The sequence below is a fragment of the Pristiophorus japonicus genome, chromosome 2 (assembly GCF_044704955.1).
Source record: "Pristiophorus japonicus isolate sPriJap1 chromosome 2, sPriJap1.hap1, whole genome shotgun sequence".
Classification (NCBI taxonomy): Eukaryota; Metazoa; Chordata; class Chondrichthyes; family Pristiophoridae; genus Pristiophorus; species Pristiophorus japonicus.
The window spans coordinates 335,718,070-335,730,238 of NC_091978.1; the positions used below are offsets into that span (position 1 = coordinate 335,718,070).

At 43.6% G+C, this 12,169-nt stretch overlaps 1 protein-coding gene across 1 annotated transcript in view; it reads left to right on the forward strand.

The window, feature by feature from the left end:
- The window catches only part of LOC139248560 (protein MGARP-like), a 59,409-nt gene extending 47,930 nt beyond the window's left edge, over positions 1-11,479 (forward strand). Inside the window, exon 7 of the mRNA XM_070872154.1 lies at positions 8,655-11,479. The gene's annotated coding sequence lies outside the window, so the exon portion shown is untranslated. The remainder of the gene's footprint in view (positions 1-8,654) is intronic.
- Positions 11,480-12,169: the final 690 nt, after the last annotated feature.

Below are 12,169 nucleotides of genomic sequence, written 5' to 3' on the forward strand. Positions count from 1 at the left end.
AACTTTTTTAGCATTTTTTGAGGTTGTAACTAGCAGAATAGATAAGGGGGGACCAGTGGATCTGGTGTATTTGGATTTTCAGAAGGCATTCGATAATGTGTCACAAAAGAGGTCATTAAACAAAATGAGGGCTCATGGGATTGGGGGTAATAGACTAGCATGGATTGAGGATTGGTTAACGGACAGAAAACACAGAGTAGAAATAAATGGGTCATTTTCAGGTTGGCAGGCTGTAACTATTGGGGTGCCATAAGGATCAGTGCGTGGGCCCCAGCTATTCACAATCTATATCACTGATTTAGATGAGGGGAGCAAATGTAATATAATCCAAGTTTGTTGATGATACAAAGCTAGGTGGGAATGTAAGTTGTGAGGATGATGCAAAGATGCTTCAAGGGGGTATAGACAGGCTAAGTGAATGGGCAAGAACATGGTAAATGGAATATAATATGGAGAAATGTGAAGTTATCCACTTTGGTAGGAAAAATAGAAAAGAAGAGTATTTTTAAATGGTGAAAGTTTGGGAAATGTTGGTGTTCAGAGGGACCTAGGTGTCCTTGTACACGAATCACTGAAAGTTAACATGCAGGTACAGCAAGCAATTAAGAAAGCAAATGGTTTGAATATGAGTAAAGACGTTTTACTGCAATTATATAGGGCCCTGGTGACATCGCACCTGGAGTATTGTGTATAGTTTTGGTCTCCTTACTTAAGAATGGATATACTTACCATTGAGGGAGTGCAACCAAGGTTCACCAGACTGGGATGGTAAGATTCTTGGGATGGGGGGATTGTCCTATGAGGACAAATTGAGTAGACTAGGCTTATATTCTCTAGAGTTTAGAAGAATGAGAGGTGAAAAATAGAAAAGCAAATTATAATATAAATGGAGAAAAATTGCAAAGTGCTGCAGTACAGAGGGACCTGGGGGTTCTTGTGCATGAAACACAAAAAGTTAGTATGCAGGTATAGCAAATAATCAGGAAGGCAAATGGAATGTTGGCCTTTATTGCAAGGGGGCAGTCCTGCTACAACTGTATAGGGTATTAGTGAGGCCACACCTAGAGTACTGCATACAGTTTTGGTCTCCGTATTTAAGGAAGGATATACTTGCATTGGAGGCTGTTCAGAGAAGGTTCACTAGGTTGATTCCGGAGATAAGGGGGTTGATTTATGAAGATAGGTTGAGTAGGTTGGGCCTATACTCATTGGAGTTCGGAAGAATGAGAGGCGATCTTATGGAAACATATAAGATATTGAGGGGCTCGACAAGGTGGATGCAGAGAGGATATTTCCACTCATAGGAGAAACTAAAACTACGGGACATAAGGCCTAAGTTTCCCCAGGAGTTGCTCTTTTTTTGGAGCAACTTGATTTTTCTGGACTATCTTTTTAGTTGCAATTCTGGCCATTTAATTTGCGCCAGTGTAAGTGAGTTAGTTAGGCTTTTTTTTTAGTTCATTTTTTTTTCTCCAAAGAGGGCGTTCCCAGCCACTTACCCCTGTTTTAGGCGTTTGGCCAGCAAATAGTTGCTCCAAACTAACTTAGGCCATTGTATGTTGCCACTTCTGTCTGCACAGAAAAACCTTATCTAGAGTTAAGGAATCGGCGCAAGTAATTACATTTAAAGCACCACCAAGCACCAAACAAAGCACAAAAAGTAATAAGCAATTAATTAACAAATAAAATAGAAGGAACCCTGCACCTAAAGCACCAAAATCAATCAGTAAATAACAAATAAAAAATAGAAGTCCTACCTTAGGGAACGCAGCGGGCCACCGATGAGGGAGCCCATTCAGCCAGGGCTAGGATCGGCGTGCTTCGGACCCCTCCCACACAGCTTGCAGCGCACGTTTGCAGAAATGGCCTGCCAGGAGCTACTGCACATGCGCGCAGACTCTAGCGCGCATGTGCAGAGATCCCAGCATTGTTTTCAGCGCTGGGACCGGGCTCCGCCCCCAATCCACTGGGCCACGCTACGCCATGACCGAGGAGAGGCTGGGGAGCGACCAGAATATGGACATCTTTTTTCGACGCGCTTAGAGGCGGACAAAAGCGGCGCACCTCATGTGAGGGCGCCAGAAAAACAGGTTAGGGAAACGAGCCCATAGTCGCAGAATAAGGGGCTGCCCATTTAAAACTGACATGAGGAGGAATTTCTTCTCTCAGGGTTGTAAATCTGTGGAATTCTCTGCCCCAGAGAGCTGTGGAGCCTGGGTCATTGAATATATTTAAGGCAGATTTTTGAACGATAAGGGAATCATCATCATAGGTGGTCCCTCGAGCGAGGATGACTTGCTTCCACGAGTTCACAGGTGTTTCAATGAGGGACCCAATGTTCCAGTCCTGAACTCCAGTTGAGGGGGTGGAAGGTGCCTGTGCGTGAATTGTTTTAACGTGTGGTGACCGTTGCACACCAGCCACCACACGGGCTCGACAGAGCTAGGCCTTTATCCAGTGGCAAGGGTTAACCAGGATGACTGGAGACCTGCTCTGCTGCCCGGACCTAGCGCGCACACATATCGCAGTGTGGGCTGGCTCGTGCTGCTTCTGGGCCTCCACACTTCTGGGCCCTGTAATGGGGAGCAGCCAGGGAAGTGGAGCTGAGTCCATGGTAAGATCAGCCATAATCTTATTAAATGGCGGAGCAGGCTCAAGGGGCCAAATGGCCTACTCCTGCTCCTATTTCTTATGTTCTTATCTCATTGAAACATACAAAATTCTTCAGGACTTGACAGGGTAGATGCAGGGAGGATGTTTCCTCTGGCTGAGGAGTCTAGTCTCAGAATAAGAGGTCGGCCATTTAGGACTGAGATGAGGAGAAACTTCTTCACTCAGAAGGTAGTGAATCTTTGGAATTCTCTACCCCCCAGAGGGTTGTGGAGGCTCAGTATTTGACTATATTCAGAACAGAGTTGCTAGATTTTTAGATATTAAGGAAATCAAGGGATATGGGGATAGTGCAGGAAAGTGGAGTTAAGGTAGAAGATCAGCCATAATCTTATTGAATGGTGGAGCAGGCTCAAGGGGCCGAATGGCCTACTCCTGCTCCTAATTCTTATGTTCTTATGTTCTAAGATATCTTTGAAAGAGACTCTTAACATTTAAGGGAGGCCAGCTACAGCATTGGTAGTCGAAATACCAACAAATCCAACCGAATCTTTCCCTTATACATAAGAACATAAGAATATAAGAATTAGGAACAGGAGTAGGCCATCTAGACCCTCGAGCCTGCTCCGCCACTCAACAAGACCATGGCTGATCTGGTCGTGGACTCAGCTCCACTTACCTGCCCTCTCCCCGTAACCCTTAATTCCCTTATTGGTTAAAAAATCTATCTATCTTTGACTTGAAAACATTCAATGAGCTAGCCTCAACTGCTTCCTTGGGCAGAGAATTCCACAGATTCACAACCCTCTGGGAGAAGAAATTCTTTCTCAACTCGGTTTTAAATTGGCTCCTCCGTATTTTGAGGCTGTGCCTCCTAGTTCTAGTCTCTCCTACCAGTGGAAACCACCTCTCTGCCTCTGTCTTGTCTATCCCTTTCATGATTTAAAATGTTTCTATAAGATCACCCCTCATCCTTCTGAACTCCAACGAGTAAAGACCCAGTCTACTCAATCTATCATCATAAGATAACTCCCTCATTTCTGGAATCAGCCTAATGAATCGTCTCTGTACCCCTTCCAAAGCTAGTATATCCTTCCTTAAGTAAGGTGACCAAAATGTGTGATATAAAATTCCAAAAGTAGCCTACAATCCAATCCAATATAGCTTAGATATATGTTTGGAATATAAGATTGTCTGAGAGTGCAGTTTTAATTCAACATTTCCCATATAGACAACAGAACCGGCAAGTTCCATTGGCTTGTTGGCCGATGCCCCACATCGATGAGAATTTAGCCAGTTTCCCTGAAACAAAATATTGCATAAAACTGGATGTGCCAAATGAATTTTGGAATATTAGATTATATCATTTCAAGATGGCCTTTTCTTCAACAGCAGACAGTACACATGCAATAGCTATCCCTTTGGTTATGCCATTTAACTGCAGAACTTAATATATTTCTGAATTTGGCAGAGGACTCAGAAAATTTAAATTACGTAGAAAACATTCTATTGCCAGTAAAAACTTGGCCAAAACAGCATGAAGGCCTGAGGCATGTACTGTTAAGGAATGCTGGAATACAAGTGCTTTGGTCATGATGGAAGGACAGTGGTTCCAATGATACACACAGACGTGGACTATACTTTTAAACCATATGGAATTTCTACCATAAAGTGATAGTATTGAAGGCATACAACAATTTGGACCATAAATCTGAAGGAGTTGACCAGGTCCTGGGGTTGTGGAAAAGTTCATAAGGGCACATGTGGAAATCACTCAACCCCTCGATAGCCTCCAGCAATTGGGAAGAGAAACAATGCATTAATTCTGCCTCTGTTAGAGATTGCCAATGAGAACAGAATCTGACAGAGGCAGAGTTGATACACTAAATTAGGAATACAGCAAAAATGAAAAAGAATATCTACATTGCGTATCATCTCCAATCTTCGGGTTAGGTTTTGTATGCAAGCTGAACAGGGGTAAACATCTTGAGGAAATATATGACCTCCAATGGAATGGATTGGAATGTCAAACTTGCACTTATATTGATGGTTAGATCCACTATCAGCAAGTCTACAGGAGTGACACTATTTGAAATGATTGAATAAATAAATGAGCTTACCCATGCACTTTGTACAATAAAATGGAAGCAATACAGATCACACAGTCATGGGAGCTGTGTCTTGTACGGTTACAGCAATATTTGTAAGACGTTTTTGCTGTTGCAAGAATGCTATAGGAAGTGGGACTAACTATAATTAACAGACATAATGTGAGCATAACCAAGTAGATAAATAGATGCATACTGCCCCTTGACAATATCCGCAGAGATGGGGGCAGCTTCCAGCTGTAATATGATAACACCCAGCTCTACCTCTCCACCATCTTTCTTGATTCTTCCACGGCCTCTGTGCTGCTTGTCTGACAAGTCTTAGATGAAGTGTAACTTCCTTTGGCTGAAGATTCAGAAGACTGGAGCCATCGTCTTTGGCCCCCACCACAAACTTTACACCACAAAATCTATCCCCATCCACTGTCTTATACCAAACCAGACTGTTGGCAATGTTAGCCCTCTGTTTGACCCCGAACTGAGTTTCCAACCTTGCATCCACTCGAACACAAAGACTGCCTCCTCCGTAACTTCGTCCACCTCTATTTTTATCTCAGCCCATGTGCCACTGAGCCCCTTATTTGTGCTTTTCTCACCTCCAGACTCAGTCAATGCTCTCTTGGTCAGTCTTGCATCCTCTACTATCTCAAAACTCTGCTTCTTGTATTCAATCCCACACCAAGTTTGGTTCACTCATCACAACCATCCCTGCTCACTTACTTTGGCCTCTGGCCACCCCAGCAGCTAAAATTATAAAATTCCCATTCTTGAAATCCCTTCATGGCCTTACCCCTCCCAAGCTCTGTCACCTCCTCCATCCATACAACACCCCTCCCACTCTCTGTTCCTCTGATTTTCATCTCCTGTGCATCCTCTCCTCCCTTTGCTCCATCATTAGCGGACGTGCCTTCAGCTGCCTAGGTCTCACTCTCTGGAACTTTGCTCTGCTGCTCCACCTCCTTTTCCTCCTTTAATATCCTATCTAAAAGGCACCAAACTTTTGATCATCTCATCTAAAGTGTCCCTCTTTGGTTCGTAATCCATTTTCCTTACACCTCTGTGAAGCGCTTAGAGAAGCTTTTCTATGTTAAAGGCGCTATATAAATGCAATTTGCTGGATGAAAATCTGTCCCACAGGATTTCCATTCACATATCATCCATTTAATTTCCCAATCGGGGTTTGAACTAGCAACACAAGTGTCCATGTTTACAGCTACTTATATTACAATTAGCCTCCAATGACACTATTTAGATATCTGGGCAATCTCCAGGATTTTTCACTGGCATGGCATTCAGTAAGCTACCCTTCCATTTAAAATGGACATCCAGGACGGCGAGGGTGTGCTGGTTATGGAAATGATCATTTGTGTTACTATCCTATTTCCACTTAATTGGTCATGAGGATTTTTGTCAAGTGTTCTGGCACTTTTTTGACACATCCACGATATTGGGACAATGGGTTTCTCAGTGAGAATCACTCTTTACTTAAGTTTTTTGAAGCAAGAAGAGGAGCAAGGGAGGCTATCAAGCTGGTTAGACTTCACCAAAGGCAAACTGCACTCACCTACTGCTTCCCTCCTATCTACATGTACAGACACAGGTATCTGGCAATGATGGTGCAGAACTGGTTACGCAGTCATTGGGTCAGCAGACAGCTCGATGAGAGCTGTTCCATCTGCTGAAAGAGTATATAAGAACATAAGAAAAAGGAGCAGGAGTAAGCCATATGGCCCCTCGAGCCTGCTCCGCCATTCAATAAGATCACGGCTGATCTGATCTTGGCCTCAACTCCACTTTCCTGCCTGGTCCCCATAACCCTTGAATCCCCTGTAGTTCAAGAATCTGTCTATCTCAGCCTTGAATATATTCAATGGCCCAGCCTCCACAACTCTCTGGGGTAGTAAATTCCAAAGATTCACAACCCTCTGAGAGAAGAAATTCCTCCATCTCTGTCTTAAATGGGCGACCCCGTATTTTGACACTAGGTCCCCTAGTTTTAGATTCCCCCACGAAGGGAAACATCCTCTTTGCATCTACCCTGTCAAGCACCCTCAGAATTTTATATCTTTCAATAAAATCACCTCTCATTCTTCTAAACTCCAATGAGTACAATCCCAACCTGTTCAACCTTTCCTCGTAAGACAACCCCTTCATCCCAGGAATCAACCTAGTGAACCTTCTCTGAACTGCCTCCAATGCAAGTATATCCCTCCTTAAATAAGGAGAGCAAAATTGCATGCAGCACTATAGATGTGGTCACACCAACGCCCTGTAAAGTTGTAGCAAGACTTCCCTACTTTTATACACGATCCCCGTTGCAATAAAGGCCAACGTGTAATATATACTGGCACTACCAGTTGCTGTAATGGTCAACTGCTGCCTCAAGCCATTTTCCTCTGCTTCATTGCAATCTGTTCATTGGAGAGGATAGCCTGAAATGGAGACTTGGGCCCTGATATTTACGAGAAGGAGGGGAGGGAGCGGGATCACCTATCTCTGGCTGGGAAACCCAGAAAAACCAGGAAGGTTGAGGTCCTGCTGAATTTAACGGCAGAATCTCATTAGATTTTTTTAAAAACTCTGTTTCCCACCCGGCAGCTGGCCAGATTGAGAGGAGGGATGGCTGCTGAGCAGGAATGCTTGCGGTACAACCCGCTGGGCACGGACCCTGGTAATTGGAGAAGAGCTGAGGTTGGTGGGGGTGCTCGGAGTGTAGCAGCGAGGAGCAAGGGAGAGATCACGGGGGTAGAGAGATCACAGCGGAGGGAGGAGAGATCGCGGGAGGGGAGAGATCACAAAGGGTGTCTAAAGATCGCAGGAGGGTCAGACAATCGTGGGGAGGGAGAGATTGCAGCAGAACATTTGCTTGGAGGCGGGGGGGGTGGTGGCTGGGGGAGGTGCTGGGGGAAAGCACTCCTGCTCCTTCTGGCTCACAAGTAGTGCTGGAAAAGCACTTACCTGTTGGATCTGGCCGCTCCAGCCTCCCTTCAGCTGCCGGGTTTCCTGAGCCCTGGGAAACCTGGCTCACAGTTGTTAAATTCAAATGGCTCCCATAATCTGATGAATGAATCCTCATTTAAATATTATAATCACTTACCCGCCCCTCCAGAGCGTGTTACTTGGGCACCTCCAAACCCACTGCAGTTAAACCGGAAGTCGGCACATTTACAGCGGGTTAGGATTGGGTTTCACAGTTGTACTAATTTATCCCTTCTCCCTGACTCGCACCTGCCCGTTATGTGGGGGCAGGGTTAAAATTACCATCTTGGTTTTCAACCTCCACATGATTGTACCCGCCATTGTGTTTTGCTTGGTATTTTGTTACCCAAACAGACTCTGTAAAGTCTGAAATATATATTAGAAATATTAGCAGCCTTTGTAGTTGCTACAAATATGTTTAGTCCCGGATGCAGCCATTTATTTTTATGTTTACCCGTTACCCCTTGTAAGAAGCCCTTTAAAGGCTGAATATACTGATTTCCTGCCTCTTCAGTCTGGGCTGGAGGCTTATCACACTATGTAAATAAAGCTGACTCGGGAAAATCAGCGAAGGTCAGTACAGTAATTGTTCAGTGGATGCTAATAATGTACTGCCTGACTAATGCCCAACTGGAGGCTCAATCAGAAAATTTACCCTAGAGTGTTCTATTTTAATCACAGTTTGAACACCACAAAGATAAAGAAATTCCTCCCTAGCTGGAAAAACCTTAACTGTTAGACTGTCGGTGGCTATCTTTCTATCAGGTTGAAATATCTGCACCCAATAGCAGACGGTGGTATTGTATTCAAATGATACATAATAAACAGTCAAGGCTTAGTTACAGGGAAAATGAAAAGAGGGTGCAGTAAAGAAATTGTGAGTTGCAGAGTGGATTCATTTGAACATTTCAAACAATCAGTAATGATTACGGTTTATTTGTTCTATTTCTGTTACAGATAAGCTGATTTTTCACGTTTGTCAGTTTGATTATTCAGAACTTTCGAATGCCGACTGGCGGTGCAGCTAAGATGATGCGCAGAAAACCTGCAAGACTTACTGATTGAGGAATCCAGAGTCGTTTCCAAAAGAGTAATATATTTCTTACTTTCCGTTACGTACGTTAGTGCAATTTTATTAGTTGTACTAAAGATGCTTGATATTTATCCGTAAGTATCAATCGTCTGATTCTGTAACTATAGGTTGAACCTCCCTTATCTGGGACTCCCTTATCCAGAACCACCTCTCGTCTGGCACCATTCCCGGCCACCGGGTGGCGCATGTGCAGAACTCCGACATGAACAAATTGAAGTCCTTCCTCGCTGCTGACTCCCGCAATCGCTGGCTTGACCCCGCGATCCATCGCCCCCACCCACCCCCTCCACGATCTCTCTGCCGCACTCCCAGCCCCAAGCCAGCCAGCCCCGATATCCCCTTGCTCAGTACCACCTGTACCATCCAATTTAACATGACCACCCCTCGTCCGGAAAAATCCCTTATCCAGAACAGGCCAGGTCCCGAGAGTGCCAGATAAGAGAGGTTCAACCTGTATTAGCTTTGCTATTATATTTGTACACATTCTGAATTTCTAAACATGTATTGTGATTATGGCTGATGGTAATCTAACCCATTTAAATTGCTAATTACAATGGGGTTTACCAAACAATAAGATGGAATACTGTTGCAAGGGAGAAATATATTGAACATCTCTGCATTGCCAACGGGGAGGGTAATTGCAGGATATACTTGAACTATGGGCTGAAATAGAGGATTAATTCTTTCAATTGAGGCTAATGCATCGCTTAAGATGGTACTTAGAAGAGGAATGAATAAGCAATAAAAACCATGTAGAGCGTTTTCTTTCTCTAGTCTTATGCCAGTAGCATTATGTATAATTGAATCCTTCAGACCAAACTATCAGTATCAGTCTGCTATTCCACTAATACTCCTACTGATAGTGCAGATGCAAGGAGGTTTATATTGGAAAAATAAACTTGGTAATTATAATTTCTAAAGCTGCTTTAGTTCAGCTTCTTGGAGCTTCTGCGAGGCAGGTACTGGCACCGATACTACTAAATCTAGCTCCATGATCCTGGTGTTAACCAGTTTTTGTCTACCAATTAGCTGCTAGGATAAGGGACCTAGATCTAACAATATAAATGAAAACAACCGAGCTAATTCATGGTTCTTAGAATCTAACCTACAATAGCAGCAATGTAAAAGTGGCTTAATACTGGAAGCCGATCAATGCTACCTTGCAATGTAGACTATAAATGTTAACTCTGCCAATTAAATATTGGAATCTTTGAAATTGGTTACCATTATAAGTTGAACCCAGCTGATATACTGTAATCCTCATCCTGAGTTATGTTATGCTAAAAGGAAAAGGAAAGTTTCGGGGAAATACTTTTCATTTTATTTATGGATGAAAGACATTAACTTGGAGTTTATGTAACAGTTTTTTTGCTGGGAAACACGGAGGGAGTGGGGCAGGGGGGTGATTTTAACTCTACTTGCCTGGCAAAAACCAAGTGGGTGGGCAGTTAAAATGGCCTGGATTATGTGGCCACCAGAAAGCCGTCTGGATCATTTCTGATTTTAACAGACGCTTCTGGACAGGCAGTTAAGCCACCCACCCAAAGCCAGCGGGGTCCTAATTCACAAATGCTAATTGGGCTCCGATTACATCATCAGGCCCCAACATGTGATTTTAGCTGAAGTGGGGAAGCTGATGTGGCATTACCTCCACCTGAAGACATGTGTGTAAAGGATTGAGAAGCTGAAGAGGCCCTTCAGATAAGATTTTTTCCTTTCCTTTGTGGGGCCTGTAGGCTACTTTTCTCTTCTGTTCGACCCAGAGATGTTCTTCAATGTCACCTCAATTTCTACTACCAAGACTGCTCACTTCCTCGAAATCCCCCCATAAAGCGAGACCCTCCCAGAAGCCCCTTCCCTACATGTACTTGAGTGTTGGCGGGTGGCCTTTGTCTGCCTGACTTTCGGATGGTCAGCAGCCAATTCCATTTGGGATTGGGTGGGAAGGGGATCAGCAGCATGAGGCTTAGTGGTTAAAATTGCCGTGGCCTAATATTACAGCAGGCAGCAGGGATATGAACTAAAACCAGCAGTTTCCAGTCGGAAACCCGCTGACATTTAAAATCCCCCCAGGAGATGCCACCAGAGCACATGAGCAGGGTAGCATGCCTTACTTGAGGCAGGAGGATTGACATTTTCAACATAAAAAGTCAACTAAATTGAAGTTTAAATCATAATTCAATAAAAACAACAACAGCTTGCATTTATACAGCGCCGTTAACAAAGTAAAACATCCCAAGGCACTTCACAGGAGTGTTATCAAACAAAATTGGACACTGAGCCACATAAAGAGATATTAAGACAGAGCTTGGTCAAAGAGGTAGGTTTTAAGGAGCATCTTAAAGGAGGAAAGAGAGATAGAGAAGTGGAAAGGTTTAGGGAGGAAAATCCAGAGCCTTGGGCCTAGGCAGCTGAAGGCACGGCTGCCAATGATGAAATGATTAAACTCGGGATGCGCAAGAGACCAGAATTGTGGGAGTGCAGAGATTTCGAAGGAAAAAGAGGGAATTATTTGAACAAAAGGTATTCCTCTTAGACTTTCTTTTAAGTTGAACCCAGTTGAATGCTGTTGTGCTGCTGTAATTTTGAAATCAAATTATTGTTTTGTTTGTGGTGATTATGTCGACAGTCCTGGCTTCATTGTTTTTGCTTAAGTGCTGAAATAAAGTCGCTATAATTAATATATCAATCCGTGTCATGATCAGTTCTTGATATCTCTGGGGCGAGAAAAGAATTAAATTGTATTCCCCGTGTTGTATTGCATTCCTGTTGGCCAAAATATGGCTGGAAGTTTTTAATTGAGATAGTTTGTACAACTCAAGAGCCAAGAGCATGATATATAAAACTTTAAACCAACCATAAATTCTGATCCATTTCTCCTGCATACTAGGGACTCACTAAGCTTTAAATTTAATAGAGGCATCAATTTAGCCATATTATTAGGATACAAATTATAAGGATAAATTTTGCATGCAGTTGGCAGGGATCACATGGGATCTTGCAAAATCTTCTCTTATAAACCCAGCCAGGTATGGTAAACAACATGCTTTGCTAAGTGCACCTGTTGACTCTTGCTGAGGCATCAACGACTGACTTTGCAACTACAAAAACTTACGTTAAAGGTGTAAAATGGACGCAAAAGGGCAAAATGTTGCCATCCAATGTCATGCACTGGAAGAACGCTGGAAACAAAAATCAACCCGGCATTGGGTTGCTCCATTTTTTTTTAGCAAGGTGTAAGTTCCTTGTATATGCCAATAAAGGGCCTGGCACCACTCTTCGGGTTCCCAACCCTCCCGGAATTACTGGGAGTCTCCCAATATCAGGGGTTCCTATCCCAAGCACTTCCTCCATCAGCTCGGGAGATCAGCGATTTAAA